General features: G+C 47.9%; 1 protein-coding gene and 1 pseudogene across 1 annotated transcript in view; both read left to right on the top strand.

The window, feature by feature from the left end:
- The window catches only part of NTM (neurotrimin), a 929,065-nt gene that overhangs the window by 13,890 nt on the left and 898,801 nt on the right, over window positions 1-16,374 (top strand). The gene's annotated exons all lie outside the window — the stretch shown is intronic.
- Window positions 471-588, top strand: LOC136127697 (U6atac minor spliceosomal RNA; annotated as a pseudogene).

The raw sequence follows: 16,374 nt of genomic DNA, 5'->3' as shown, positions 1-16,374 counted from the left end.
GAGCCACGTATCTGGAAATATCCATTACCATTGGATTCGGCCACAAATGACGACAATACACAGTGAGAGTGGTTTAAAGAAGATAGGAATTTATCTCTCTGGTTACAAAAACATTCCACTGTGTTCCTGGCTGGAGTTCCTGAAGGACTCCCTCCTGTCTGTGGTTTGGATCCATTGTACATGGTCTAAGTTGGCAGCATCCTTGGGCCAGGCCGTGAGATGAAAGAGAAGAAACAGAAGAAGGGGCGGACGCACGCGTGGACTGCATCCCAAAGAAGCTCCCTCCCTGGAAGCCCTCACAGGACACCCTTCCTCACACGCCCTGGGCCAGAACTTGGTCACACGGCCACACTGAGATGCAGGAGAGGGTGGGAAAGGTACCATCCACTTTGGATGACCACATGCCCAGACAAATTCAGGGGCCTACAACCATGGAAGAAGAGGGCTGTGAATATTAAGAGGCAGTTCGCCTGTTGTATGAAAGGGGGGAGGTTAAACCTCCCTCGACAGGGATGCGAGAGGCCCTCAGCCTAAACAAGAAACACATGGTTAAGGCATCGCCACTCTGTGATCTCACCCAGGGTTTTCCACATCTCTAGTCATTAGGGAAATGCAAATCAAAACCATAATTTGATAGTACTTTATGCCTATTAGGATGGTTATTAGTTTTTAAAAATGGTGATGTTACAGAGAAACTGAATTAGGACCCTTATGCACTGCTGGTGGGAAGGTAAAGCAGTACATCCACTGTGGAAAACAGTTCTTCGTTCCTCAAAAAATTAAAAATGGAATTACCATATGATCTAGCAATTCCACTTCTAGGTATATACCCCCAAAAGTCGAAAGCAGAGACTCAAACAGACGTTTACACCCCAATGGTCATAGCAGCGTTATTCACAATAACCCCAAATAGAAGCAACCCAAGTGCCCATCCATGGAGGAACGGATAAACAAAATGTGGTCTGTACATACAACCAAGTATCACCCAGGCTTAAGGAAATGAGTAAATAAAATCCTGACACAGGCTATAACAAGGAAGGACCTTGAAGCCATTGTGCTAAGTGAAATGTCAGACACCAAAGGACAAATAGTGTATGATACAACTTCTATGAGGTACTTAGAATAGGCAAATTCGTAGAGACAGAAAATAGACGTTACCAGGAGCAGGGGATGGGGAGTTACTATTTCATGGGTGTAGAGTTTCTGTTTGGCATGATGAGAGAGTTGGGGAGATACATTTGATGGCTGTACAACGTTGTGAACGCTCTTAATGCCACTGAATTGTATGCTTAAAAGCGGTTAAAATGGTAACTTTTATGTTATGTGTATTTTACCACAATAAAGAAAAGTGGAAAAAAGAAAGTTAGCTGTCTTGGGCACTGTATGGATGCAGGCAGAGTTTTAAGCTTCGCAACAGGAAGCTGAAGAAGTTTATGTTTGATAGTTTTTATTTTCTCTGCGTATAATTCGGGGAAGGTCTGTGTCTGCATGCATGTGTATCCAGGTTCCTGTGTGTGCCTATAGCTCTGGAAAAGCTGGCTTTTCCAGGAAGCAGAAAAGGACTGAACATAGTTGTTTGCATAGTAATGGAGAGCACTGGCCAGCAAATCAGAGGGATTCCACGTAGTATTAATCGCTCCTTTCCTCACAACATTCTTTTTTCTCTGGATTTTAAAATGATTGTTATTATTTTTTATGGACGTGTGGTGGCTGATGTGCAGTATTATGTGTTACAGGCGTACATCAGAGTGGTTCATAATTTTTAATGGTTATACTCCATTTATAGTTGTTAGAAAATATTGGCTATATTCCTCTCTTCTCTGGATTTGTAAGATACGATATGACCTACCCCCAACTTATCTCCATCTCTTGCCCCACCGTCTAGGAGATGGAGAGACCTTCTCCCAGACATGGTCAGAGCTCATCTCCAACTCAGTTCTCAAATTAATTAACTCTGCAAGGAATTACACAGGTAGAGTTTTACATTGCCAGTTTACAGAACCTATCTGTGTAAAATATATTTCTTGATTTCCACATCGATCAGAATATCCTTTTCTCATCCCAGTTCCATCATTAACTCTAACTTTAGAAATCGAGGGTTTTTTTCTTTTTCCTGAAGGCTTTATTTTCCTCATCTGTAAAATGGGATATTTAAACTTCCTTAGAACGTAGCTTTCACGTTTACTTGAATTATCCTGGGAAACTTGTCCCTCAATTCATACTGGAAAAGTAAAGCCAAGCATCTTAGGAGGTTTCTGAACAGTGTAGGTGTTAGTGTCTGTCCCTCCCCATGAGGGCATCTGCACCCCCTTCCCTCCCCTCCCCCCTCGCACTCCCACAGTCACTCACAGCTCACTTCCATTCTGTCTCTGAACTGTCCCTGCGTCTCCACTGTCGGCTCAGGCTGACATCATTGTCTATGGACTAACGCTGTGTCTGAATGGGTCTCCTGCTACCAGTTTGCATCCCAGTTCAGCCCTTCCTCCATCTTGTCCATCATTAATTATCTTGTCACAAAAGCAAACTTTCCCACTTCAGTCCTTGGCTAAAAATCTCCACTAGCCCACAGGGCTCTCAAGATAAAGCCGGAGTTCCTCAACTTGTCAGGGTCCTTCCCTCTCCTGCCCTATCCTGCCCCAGCCTCGGTCCTGCTCTGTCTCCCAGAGGCCTCCTCATACTGCTCTCCAGCCCCACTGACCTGGGCATTGACCTGGACACTGACCCCAATGCTGACCCTGGACACTGACCCAGAAACTGACTATAGACACTGAGGGACGCTGATACCCTTTCACCTCTCCGTGACCTTGCAGAGCTGCTCTCTGCCGGGTGTGTCCTCCCTGCAGGGTCAGCACCGTGCAACCCTGCACACACTTGTTTCAGCGTTGAGAGGGACAGACAGAAGGGGGCCAGGAAGAGAATTTAAAAAGCTGAAAAAGGAGAACAACAGGGTTTTGGGACCTGCTTTAACCCACTGATTCTATCCTTAGAGGATCCCTCCCAGAGGTTTCCTTGTTAGGAGTCGGCCTTGGAGTCCAGGGCTTCCGTCCAGTCTGATCTGAGCAAAGTCCCTGAACCAGAAAGTCTGGGACTTTCTAAAAGGCAGCTCCCTGCGTCTCAAGAAGCCTTTCTGGAGGGCAAGTCACCCTACATTTCGAGAACCGCTGACGTGAAGCCGTCATGCAGCACAGGTGAGGAGCTCTGATTGGAAGGGCCGCCCCTCACGGCTCTGTGGGCCACATGGAGGGGTCTCGGTTTCTCTGGAATATTCCCACCTTAGGAAAGAACCACCAGACAAAGCAAGCTTCGTGGTACGGAAGCTATGGAAGTATGTAGACTATGTAAGTAAATGCAAATTCCCTTTTGCTCGGGTTGCCAGAGTTAGTAAATAAAAATCCAGGATGCCCAACACATTTAAATTCCAGATAAACAACGCATAACTTTTAATTATGCATAGCACATACTTATATTAAAAAATTATTTGCTATTTATCTGAAATTCAGATCGAACTGGGCATCTTATTTTTGTTCTCTCTTTATCTGGCACCCTATTTTTGGTCCATACACGTTCGGTACTTAAGGAAAATAGCCCGATCAGAATTTGGAGACTAAACAGTGAAAGTAAGTTTTCACAGTTTATTTTCTTTTTAATGGGGAGGTACATGGTTTGGCAGGGAAAAAAAAAAGGACGGCTGCGCTTTCTGGCTCATTGGACTATTTGTAAAATCTACATTTGGGAGAGAAAGAGAAGTAGAGAGAGAGAAACAGATGGTGGTTGAAAATGGTCCATGTTCCAGAAAGTTCCTCCCCTCTGTTGAGAAAACTGAGCACCTACTATGGTCCACACCCTGGATCCACACCCCCGACAACAGAAATGAGGGGCAGCTTCAGGGAGACTGCGTCCCCTCCCCTCCAGGCTGCGCCTCCTGACAGCTTTTCTACAGCCACTCCCCACCCCCTTACCTGTCCCAGGTGGCAGGATGCCACCTCAGAGGGCGGGGCTGTGGTTCAAAGACTGGGGGGTGAGTGACAGGCATCCTAACGGGATGCAGCTGAGGGAGCCGCTTGCTGACAGAACAATTTGCTGGTGCCCAGAATATCTGCCCAGCTCCGCGAAGCGGAAGCCCGGCGTCAGGAGAAATTTCAGGATTTTATCATTCGCCGGGGCGTCAGGTTTTCTGGGAGCCGCACACTTCCCACGGCACTTTTCCAGACCTGCAGCCTTGACACGCTACCCACAGAGGCTTCCAGAGCCCCAGGAATAACTGGCAAAAGTATTCCCTTTTTCTCCCTCCCGATCCACTGGTGTTGATGTAAATGACGGAAAAAGCAGTTTCCGGCTTAGTTCCGAAGCTTAAAGGCTTCGTGAGAAGCCTGTTACTGAAAAATCAGAAACTGCAAAGCAACTTCTTAAACAATGAATTAGCAGCTCAAGGAGCGCTTGTAAGGCCAAGCGCTCGTAACTGGCTGCCTTGCAAATAGGAACTCCCCCGGGGGTTCAGTCATCAAACACGTGGCAACAGGCTGTCTGTTTCAACACAGTGAGTAATCAAAGGAGGTCTGCAGTTAATCCAAATATAACAGAGAAGTATCCAGGGGAAGGCCAGGAAGAGGGGAAACTAGAAGAAAGGTGAGGGGCGGGCCAGCGCGTTCTGACCTGGAGTTCCATGTGTCACTGGGACAACTTTGGGGGCCAGGAGGGCTGACCCACCAGAGCCCTTGAGGCACCAACTACCCAGAGGCTTGGCTCTGCATTGACACAAACCAGACAGTGAATCCGGCACCTGCCTCTTCTGCTTGACCAGTGAGGTAAATTTTGGGAGGGAGTGAACTTACGTTTGCTGATTTGCTTGACAATTCTGAGTCCCAGACCTGTTTGAGGGGCGGGGGTCAGTCGGGTGGGGATGGACTTGTTACATCTGGAGGTGCTGGTTTGGTGGTGGTTCCGCGTGGTCCTTCAGGGGACAGTTCCCAGTGCACGGCCACCAGGGTGCTTCTCAGAGTGTGGTCAGCACCTCCTGGGAACTTCTCAGAAATGGCGACTCGGAGGCCCTACCCCCACCCCACCAGACCTGTAAACGCTCAGAAACTCTGAAGAGAGGCCCAGCAGGGTGCGGATGAAGAGGCCCTTCAGGTGATGCCGATCTGTGCCGTTGCTCTAGTTTGAGAACCACTGGCTATTGTGATCACCTGGATGCCCCAGGTTCTTCTGCAGGCTTGCCTGGGAGTGAAGCCCTGGCCAGTTCCAGATCCTGGAGCAATTCTGGGCTGACCACACCCTGTCCTGGTCCCCTCACAGGGCTTTGGGGCTGTGGGGAAAGAAACTGAACATTTATTAAACACATCCTAGCCCTCAGTACCAGGCACTGGTAAATGTTTTATGTGTGATATTTTATTTAATCCTTTCTACAATTTGTGAGCTGGGTGTTGCTGATAGGATTTTATTGCTGACAAAATTGTGGCTCAGAAAAGTCAGCTCGCCAGGGTCCAGACGTTTCCGGAGCCTATGCTCTTTTCACTGAACCCTACAGCACCTCTGACCCATGTGTCATCTGCCCACAGAACCGCCTTGGGTGCCACCTACACAAAGCTCATGCCAGCCTGACAGGGCCGGCTCTCCCTTCCACCCTCCCCCACCCAGCCGGTTCCTTGCCTCATGTTAATTTCCCACCTGAGTACTGAGCACTTTATAAATAGCAAATCTAAAATGAATTTTCTACCAGCCATCATTAGCTCCCTTGACATCCATTAAACATTCTCGCAAGCAGAGTGAAGTGACAAAAGGGATTGATTTTTACAGTATGCTTAATAGGGGAAAGAAAGAAAGGTGTTGACAAGTCCTTTTTTTTTTTTTTTTCTGTCCTGATATCACGAGGAATTTGCAATCAGTCAAATGACTTTTATCTGCAGAAAAGAAGGCTAGGTTTGGGGGCGAGAGGAGAGAGGGTGGAGGGTAGCAGCATCCCAGCTCAGCCCATTCCTGCATCCGTGACAGGTAAACAGGCAGTTAGTTAGCTAGTGCCAACCACCGAGATGAATATGTCAGATTTAATGTTTCAAAATATATAGGGTCCAAGCCGGGGAGGGCGCGGGGCCTGGCGGGGGCTGGGAGCGAGTGGGGAGAGGGAAAATCAGCCATCTTCTGCTGAAACTATTGGAAGAATAAATGTGTTGATGCAATAGCTGGAGTTGGAGAAGGCTGGCATATGAGGCACTGTAGCTGAAAATTCAACTTTGATTTCAATTTTCATATTTGTCAGCAATAATTAGATTCACGAAATGTTTTGCCACTGTTCTAAAATACTAATAAGTAGGGGCCTTTGTAGTGTGGTTAATGGAGTCTTTTTTTCCTAGTGGGCTAGAAAAATTCCATTAAGGCGAGAAGTCATACTGTATTACAGCACTTCAACATCCTGGACCTGGCTGCTGCAGTAACGTCATCCGAGACTGGAGCCCCTCTATTTGAACCAGAGCCCTTGGCTGGGAAGGGGCTTGAGGCTTCATACGCCTCAGCTGTCCATCATTTTCGACCTGCGCAGACCTCCGTGGGTCACGGGGGAAGCCAGCCAGCCAGAGACAAAAAGAGAAGCAAATGCAATAAGGCAGCGTCGTCGAAAGGATGAGCCTTTAGAAGCATCGCCTCCTGGAGCAGGTAGAAGAGAGGACAGGAGTAGAGGGTGGGCAGGGGGGCAACTGTCCCTGGCTGGGAAGTGTGGCTCCCGCCCGGGGAGAGGAAATCCGTTCTCTGTCCATCTTCAGACTGGACTCCTCCTTGTGGTTTAATGCTGCAGCCCCACCAGTTCAGAACCTACGTACCTGTGTGTCCCTCTCCTCCCAGACCCCATTCTGCTCAGCACAGGCTGGATTCTCTGGGCACAGGGTTTGATTAAAAGGTTCGAGGTCTAAGATTTTTGAGTGACTTTTCCCTGGGATGTCTCAACCTCTCTCTGATATCCCAGGAAACTCCCTGCAGGAAGGATGTTTTGGGGGTAAATGTCTGCCCCTGCCTGGGCAAGAGTGTAATCCCCACATTCTCCAGAGAGTCTGACAGAGACGGAGGGTGGGGGACTGCAGCGTCCTAGCCTCCGTTGTCCCCATCTCAGCACCACTCCCTTGCCGTCACGCTGGGCCCACTCATATGGCTGGCATCTCTCTGGGACCCCTGGGCAGACTGCGGCTACAGAGACAGCGGCCTCTTACCTGGTCTCTCGGAATCCAGTGAACTCAAGGACTCCGCTGTGATGCTCTTTAACTCTCCTCCCCCAAGTTCTGAAGAGAAGCCCCCAGCTGTCAGTCCTAAGGCCTCCACCTCCACAGCAACAGAAGAAAGCAAGCCCAGTGGACGTGTGTGTTCTCCTCCACCGGCTCCCACACTCCCCCTCGCGAGAAACTATGCTTTGCTCGGCCCAGGAGTGGAGTGACTTGGGGCTGACGCACCTGAGCCGTGAGTGGGAGATGGACGGAGGACTGTGTGCATGGCAGGGACCCGACCAGGACAGCAGCTCCGCCTGGATAAAGCACAGCTTGCTGGAGCCACTCATGGTGAAGGTAGGGTACATCCGTCTCGCGAATGCAGGGTCCCCCTCGCCGTCACCCTACCGGGATCCTGCTTTCCTGGGCCTTTGGCCCCGTGCGTGTCTCTCGTGAACGTTGAACAGGAGCCTGGGCTCCTTCCCCAAAGCTCACACACCTTCCTCGGCCCAGGCCTCTCCCCCCTCCCCTCCGCCGCCGCCTTGCTTCTCCCCAATGGCACGTGCTAGATCTTATCCCTGGGCAGCACTTCAAGATGAAAGGAGGAAGGGGTATTACATCCACCAGTGATACACGTGGCAATTGGGAGAGGCTTTTGTTGTGTCATTTCCTACTTCCTTCAGACTATTAAGCAAACAAAAGTGCTTGTGGAATGAGAAATGTAAATGGCCCATGCAAGCCGATTAATCCTAGATGTACAATTCCATTAATAAGGCCTCTTTTTAATAGGCGGCTCTGGTGGCAGCAGCAGCGGGCAGGCTAGGAATTGATGTATTCTGTGTAATTGTATTGCAACTAATAGGATATGAAGAAAATGGTACCAGAGAAGCAGGTCTTTCAACACCGTTTTCCAATCAGCTGAAATAATGACTTGCAGGGGAAAGCCTTGAAAAGTACCAACACGCAAAATATAACATCATCCAGGACTACCCATTATTCCAAATACCAGTTTAGGGTGCGTTCTTTCTTTTCTTCACCTGACCTCTCTCCGTCTCCCTGTCTCTTCCACCACGGGTAATAACCTAAACCCAGTTCCCTGGCAGGTAGAGCTCCAGGGAGACCCGCCCATCCATGGCCCCAGCTCTCCCTGACGCAGGGATGCAGGGCAGGCTGGCTGGCTGAGACTGTTGTGCTGGCAGATTTGGGGGTCACGGTGGGGAGGGAGAGAGGCAGGGTGCTGCGTAAGGGAGAAGACCCTAGAAGGGACCCAGTGCTGGCTCTTAGACTAGTTAGTTGAGTAACTTTGGACCAGCCCCTTCACCCCTCCGGGTTCCCTTCCAGCTCCAAAATGCAGGGAATCTGAGTGCGTTTTCAGAGAGCAGGCTAGGAGGAAGCTGGCCTCCCAGCGTTCCAGGGAAGAGCAGAGCCCATGACTGTGCCCAGGACCTGAATGCCCGTGGCCCGGAGGCTCCGTGGGGCCCAGGTGTCTGCACTTGACGTGGCTTCTCCACAGGGCCCCGCCGTGCATTCTAGTCACAGATAAACTTGTTCATTACTCCTTCCTTCACGCTCTCATTCAACAAATATTGACGGGGCGCCTCTGACACGCCAGGTTCTGCTCTAGGTTCTGATCAGGCAGCGGTGAGTAAAGTGGACCAAAACCCACCCCTGTCCTCACAGCACGTGTGGAGTCTGCAGGGATTTCACTGAGCGCCCGCCGTGGGCTGCAGCAGGCCTGGGCCTCCTTGCTGGCTGAGGCCACCCCAGGATCCCAGGACAGGAACCAGAGCTCCTGGCCTCTGCTGTCCCTGCCTTTGCTGTGGGCACAGTGGAGCCAGGGCCCCCTGCCAGCCCCTCGCTCCCCTGCCTGCCTCTCCAGGTCACCGGGCCTCTCTCCTGCCCATTTGTATGCGGGCTCTGACCCTCGCTTGGTCGCAGGCTGGAGAGTAAATACAAAAAGAAAAGGCAAAGCACATTTCGGCTGAAATCCCCAAGGAAACTGATGTGATTGCCGTACAGAAATGGTGCCAATAAGGGCAGAAAGGAATATTGCTTTTATAGCTTTGGGGACATAAAACATTTAGGAAACGTGATTGACGGGCAGGGTCTAATTTATCATTTATCTCATTCCCTCTGCTCCCTGGCTGTCTTCTCCCAACACACGGGCGGACATGTACAGGCAAACTTTTTTCCCTTTTCTGCTTTCCTTTCTTCTTCTCTCTCGGAGACTTGGATTTATCCTCATTCTGTTAAGTGGGAGAACTCCTGTGGCTATTTATAATTAACACTCAGAAACCTGCCAATCCATTTAATGACACTGGCAGGTCACGGCCCCCGTATAGCTCTCCATTAATCATCATTAGAACAGCTCTGAGTTTTTACATTCTTTTTAAATGTTAATTCACCTCTGTAATGCTCCTTTTAGTTAAAACTGTAAAGAGGCAAGTGGCTGGTGCCTCGGTGCTGGCCCGCTGGGGAAAGGCGTGGCGGAGTTGATAAAGCCTGGTTGGCTTCTTCCGTGCTTTTGTCCTCCACCCCCTATCCCCGGCACCAGACGGCAACTCAGTTTGTTCTGTGGTTGCCTATATTTATCTGTAGCAAAAGTGCCCAGTGACTTAAAGTTCTGGGCAAATAAACACACTCTGATGTCTTTGGACTCCCGGGGCCAAGCCAACAACCTCTGAGGAGTTGCTCACCCAGGGTCCTGACATGGTTTGGTAGCTCCTAAAGGTGACAGGGCACAAAAGTGTCCAGAGGTAACTGGGGCTGAGAACTGCCCACGTGGCTTTTCCAACACTCACAAACACACAGCACATGAGCCACTAAAAGGGGTCGCACCACAGGAAGAATCCTCTCTGTGTCACGAGAGTTCGCCACCCGCCTTACTTTTGCCACTGATGGGCTCTGAGACTTTGGGCAAAACGTTTCACCTCCCTCCACGTCTACAAAACGGGGCCCATGTCTGTCCTGCCTAACAAATGAGGTTAAATCCACAGGGAGTAAATAGAGTTGAAATTGTACTAAACTTTTAAAACTGTGATATCGGTGCAAAGCGTCAGGTCTTGCCCTTCCCCGCGTCTCCGAACATGCATCCTGCCCTCTCACCCTGGGGTCATTCATACCCGCGTATGTGCTCTCAAACCTCCGTAGCCATTCCATTTATGTCTTCCTTCTCAAGCCAGAAAAGTATATTTTAAATTATCAAAATCTCTGTAGCAGAAAGAATGTTAACTTGGGAAGGGTGGGAATCTAAATTTGAGTATCCACTCTGTTACTTATTAACTGTGCAACTCTGAGCAACTTCACCTCTCTGAGCCTCAGGTCCCTTATCTTTGGACTTCATGTTTATAAGGCCCCTTGACCTAGTAAAGCCTGTGATTTTCTTGCCAACCCCTAAGGGCCATGGCAGGGACTCAGGCCTAACAGGGACAAACTGGTCCCTTTGACCGTCTGAGCTCTTAAATTCTCCTTGTCTTGTGAAGCAACATGGCCTAGAGTTTAGAACTCTTAACAAAAGAAAACACAGGTAGATGAGGAGAATAGAAAGTGTGTATTTAATTCATTTTTGACTCTGGTTTCTCTTGATACCACGCACCTATGTGCGAGGCATTTGGAAGCTCAAACCATGGGCTTGACCTTATTTTCAAGGTGACCTCAAATCCAGAGGTTGAGCTGAGATGACCCCTTAGGACCTGTGGGGTACCAGGCACCTGATCCTTTTTGATGCTTCTCCATAGTAGGTTCACCTCATTTCATGCATGAGTAAACTGAGGCTCAAAGAGGTAGTGTGGTAGTTCAAGGTTCATGTAGCTTGTACATTGCAGGGTCACAGGTCAAACCCAGACCTCTTGAATTTAAGTCCAGCTTTTTTTCTGGTTTTTTGATATCGCTTCATCTTGTCTCCCTCCCCCCACCTTGATGAATGATGATTAGGTGATACACCTTGGATGAAATATAGACATAATCTAGCAGCTGCTCCTGTACTGACACGCACTGTAACTAGTGACCTTTGACTTGGGCTAAAAACTTCCCTTCCTGGGTTCCTTCCTCGGTGTGCTTACGTTCACGTGGGCATTACGGTGGGGAAGTGAGCTTCCGTGGGGTGTTCTACAGGGAAGCCCCCCATGCTTGGTGTTCCCCTCTGTGTGGTCCCAAGGCCCATCCTTATAGGGACTGCCGTGCCTCCCCTCTCCTCCACAAGCATCACTGACACTCCAAGAAGACACCAGTCCCCAGGCTGGGCTTTGGCCGTCTGTTCTGCCCATCACTTGACAATGCAGTAAAACCTGCCTGACAGTCATGTCTGCACAAAGGGCAGAGAGGGCTGCACAGCAAAAAGCTGTGTAAAATTCCTTCCTGCAAAGGCTGCATCAAGAATACTCAGGCCAGAAAGAGCTCTAACAGAAAGCGGCGTATTGTGTCATCTCCCTCCTTCTCATTTCCCTCCTTTCTCATTTCACTCCTTTGCTTTATTAATGGATTTGTGTCAGTTCCTACTTGGTACAAGTTCTCAATAAGGCCTTATGGTGGTGCAATGCTGTACACATTTGAAAAGGCTTTCACAAATCTGTTGTCTCTTGAAATCTTCATGGCTGTAGTTGGATTTTAGGCCTTAGAAAACACTCACCTCAACTCAGCTGATTATTATTGATGTATCTAGTTTAGTTTAAGTAATGTATCCTTATTAAATATAATTTGGACACATACAAAAATAGCTTTAAAAAGATTTAAAGTCACTCACGCACAATTACATTTAACGTATTTTCTTCCCATTTTTCCCTTATTCTCTGCCATAGTTTTTATTATATAGCTGTAATCATATCATTTATATCTCATTTTTTCTTTTAAGACTAGATCAGAGGCAATTTTCCATGTGGTCATGTAGTATTAGGGGACATGATTTTAATTGGTTTCATTACATTGTATCAAGTAGATGTACAGTACCATTACCCTATGCGTGGACTTCTATGTCGCTCTAATTGGGGGCTGTTATAGATAATGTTCCAGCGAGTATCTCCACGAATATAGCCTTATTCCAGTTTTAGGATTGTTTCCTTAGACCAGATCACTAGAAATCCCACTGCCACCAATTCTCTTAATACCCTCAGGGAAACTGAGGCAGAGGGAGATGAAGTGAGTCCAGGTCCCCTGGACTGTCAGAAGAGCAGCACTTAGGCCGCAAGTCAGGTCTTTTGCCTCCTGGTTTCACAGTTTTTCCATTCAATGGCAGTCTTTAGAATTTCTAAATAAAAGGGCTTGAAAATGTCTTGGGTGTCCACAGAAAAATGATTTTATTTTTAATATAAAATAAAGCATTGTGGTTGAGAAAAAACACCATAGGAGCTACCGTGAATTCTGAAGCGCTTGTGAACAAGGTATGTGGAGTGAAGTGCAGCAGCATCCCTGGGTACCTGGAAATAACACAGGCCGTATATGCTGAGAAATATCTGTTCCATCTGCCGACGGTGCTTGGCGCACACGTGGATTCTGAATCCCTCTTAAACTCTCGTTGCCTCTTCACATCCCACCCCCAGCTAGGTCCATTGTCCTTTAAAAAGAAGGCAGCCATCCTGAGTCTTCTGCCAGGATATTCATTCCAAGCTAGAGCCCATGGGAACCACAGTTACCTCCCTCTGGACCTGTCCTGCCCTCTTTAATTCAGGGGTAGCTGAGTGGTAGAAGAGAGACAGAGTGGCTATTCTGAATACTGAGAGTTGGAATAAGTTTTGTGTAAAGATTTCAAGGCTTTGCAACCGGAGAGGATAGTCTCCAATAATAACAATGGTTTAAATGTACTGACTGCCTACTAGGTACTAGGTACGATCCTGATTGCCACGTATGCATTATTTTCGTTAGTTTTTACAGTGTTTCTGTGAAGAGGGTGGTACATTCATCATGATTTTTCCAGATGAGAAAACTGAAGTGGACAGTAGTTCGGTGCACACAGAAACTAGACATAGAGTGGGGCTTAAAGCCTCGGAGGCATGGCTGTCAGTCTCCTCCTCTCACCTGTGCAAACACAGCCTCCTTCACCCCGTGACTCCGCAACGCTGAGAAGTGTGATGAGGCAGGTCGTGGTCCTTATGTGGTCAGCTCACTCAGAAGCCAGTGATGGGGTGAGGGAGGGTGTGACTCTTGGGACCGGCCCTGTTCTTTTATTTTTCTTTTTATTTCAAGATACTTTATTTTTTAAACAGGTCACAACTCTAAGCTTCTTGCCCATTCTGGCACTGCACAAGCTACAAACACTTGCTCAGCAGTTGAAGGGCACTCTTTTTTTTTTTTTTAACATCTTTACTGGAGTATAATTGCTTTACAATGGTGTGTTAGTTTCGAGGGTCACTCTTTAGTAGCATGTTTGGAAAGTGAATAAAAATCCGTATAAAACAAATATTCCAATAGTTTCCATAGGAACACAGGTAACTGTGACCCCATCGCCTAGTCTTCCACGTTGCTGCCTCTATGCCAGCAGTACTCACATAGACATCTCAAAACTAGCAGTAATTAAGTGGTCCCCCCAGCCCCCGCCCAAACTCTTAATTCAAGCTGAGCTCGCAGTTAACACCTACAAGAATGGCATCTACACATTAACGTGAGCTGCTCACAGGCTGCTAGGTGATCTTCGTTCCCCTCTTCCAAGCACAGGACACGGGCACAGTGCCGACACCGTGCTCCCCTACTCTGGGTGGGAAGTCGTGGTTCTGGGTTTGTTGCATCAGTTGCCATGTTGACCCTGACATCACTCAGCAGATCTTTACCGGCTGGCTCTCCAGAATCACAGAGACAACACTTCCTCCTGCATAGACGTGGGTGGGTGGGTGTCCAGGCAGCAAAACCTCTTTTGACCTGAGCTCTGTGCTCTACGTGATTAGGAAGGTCATAATTGATGACCACGGTTTACAGCATTCGCGTGGACCACGAAAAATTGCCAACATTTAACCATTTTGATGTCCGGTAAGGTCATTTTCATAAGGCTTATCTTATTATAGGTCTGGGCCTGATTGCCTTAGCACAGCTCAGCATTGGTTGGTGGCATATCGCAGCAAAGGGGAGACGGTGGGCATATATATGGCTGCTGTACCCACCCCCAGCCAGCATAGGGAAGCTGCAAAGGGACCCCGCACAACCTAGAGTCTCGTAGGATGAGGAAGCTATGGATAGATGATTAGGATGTCACGTGTCCCTTCTCTCCAGGCTCTCTTCACTGAGCGGCTGCAGCTCAGGTTCTGCTCTTAGTAGCTTTCGTGAGGACTCGTGTTGGGGTTCGGACCTCCTTTTGCTGAGGGCCGTACTCCTTTCCCGAGATGTAAGGCACCAGAGGAGCACCCTCCAGAAGCGTGATCTTTATCTCTGGACAGCACCTTGTTCTGAATTACTGCAGCTCTGAGCAAAGCACGGGGTTTAGAACTAGAGAGACCTTGGTTTGAGTCCTGATTCTACCACCTGTTATGTGGCCTTGAGCAGTTTGTCTCTTCTCTCTTAGCGTGGGTTTTATCAACTACAGGCGATACCAATGATTAAGTTCTGGAATGTGTGTAAAATTGTCCATGCTTCGTGGCCTTGGGGCACGTTTTGCTCCCCTTTCTTTCTGAATATGGTGAACTGGGAGGATGCCAGGGAAGGAAGTCTGAGGTTATCTTTTCACAGAGAAACTATGTGCTGAACCGGAAGTTGGCCCCAAAGTTCCAACAAGCGCAGGTATGTTTGTGTGGACTGTGGACCACAGCATTCAAAATGTCATGTTTTAGAGAATCTAGGACACGTGTTCCTTATTATTTAATCTCTGTCCCTTGAGCTTGGCGTAAAACCAGTTTTCTGCCTCCTCACTCTGGGCCTAACCTTCTAAGCTTCTGGAGTCTGATACCCAGCCTCCTTAATAAACAGCCCCCTCGCCACCCTGGAGATAGGAAAACATAAAAAGAGTGAGGCATATATAGAGACAAACAGAAACAGAGAAGAAGACAGTGGAAGTGGCATGGAGAGAGAAGACAGTAGGTAGGTAGGTAGATAGGTAGATAGATAGATAGATAGATAAATATTAAAACCCTTAAAATCCCAAAAGTCAATGATATTTGGTGATCAGAAAAACCTTTAATTAAAAACAAAATCCTATAGGCCTTATAAAGTATCCCCACTAAACTCCCAGGGCACCTAGATTTACCTGTTCCCATGGAAGGTCCACATCCCGTCAAGATCTGCTCAGGGAAGACTGCTGGGATGTCTCTTTCAGTTGTTTCCTTTGGTTAAAAAATGGGTTTTAAAAACAAGTAGATGAGACTTCAAATCCCCGGAGTCCCGCACTGGCTGTGAGTTATTTGACCTCGTTAAGTCAGCCGTAATACTTTAGTCTTAGTGTTGTTATAAAGATAAATGAAGTGATATATGGCCGTGCTTGATACGTAGCGTGTATTCAGTCCATAGAGACACTGTATTTTAATTTCTGATGTTTAGATGTGTCTGCAGCGGCTGCTTCTTTTCTCCACCTTCCATTGTGTGTCCTTCCTGCTCACCAGTGTCCCTCTTCTTTCTGAGGACATTGGGTATTTGGAAAGGATGTTCTAATTGGAGCAATTAGAAATGGTAAACTGAAGGGATTCCCTTCAGACATATTTTATCATGAAGATCTCCTTCCTTACCCCATAATTATCTCATCATCATGGGAGTCAGATCATTGGACTTATTTTTTTAAATTTAAACTAAGAGTTTCAGCAAGAGAGAGACTAAACCATGAGTGGTGTCTGCTGGGTGGCCTCTTAGTTTCAGATGGAGGTAGGAGATGCTTCGCTGTGCCTCGCTCAGCCATCAGGGTCTTGGCAGAAGTCACCTTGCTGCTGTGGGGTGGCACGTCCTGTGAGCTGAGACTCATTCTGAGGTGGTTTCTGGATGTGGCATCAACTTAGGGAAGAGAGCTGGCAGGGACTGGGCAGCGTCTCCACTGGTTTGTACGGGTGGGAGCATTTGGCCTCGGTGAGCCCTCAGCAGAGTCTATTTCAAAAATAATGTTATAGATGTAACACCATGAAAATTGCGTCATATCTTAAATACGAGGATAAAATAGTAGATCCACATTTAGCAATTATTGTGACCTCTGTCACACTGCTCAGTCCCATACACGGAGCACCTCTAGGATTCCAAGTCTTGTACTGCATTCAGAGAGAGTGGTCATTGGGGACCATTTCTTCTCTCC

This window comes from Phocoena phocoena, chromosome 8, assembly GCF_963924675.1.
Source record: "Phocoena phocoena chromosome 8, mPhoPho1.1, whole genome shotgun sequence".
NCBI classification, from domain to species: Eukaryota; Metazoa; Chordata; class Mammalia; order Artiodactyla; family Phocoenidae; genus Phocoena; species Phocoena phocoena.
This window is presented reverse-complemented; position numbering and strand designations above follow the sequence as displayed.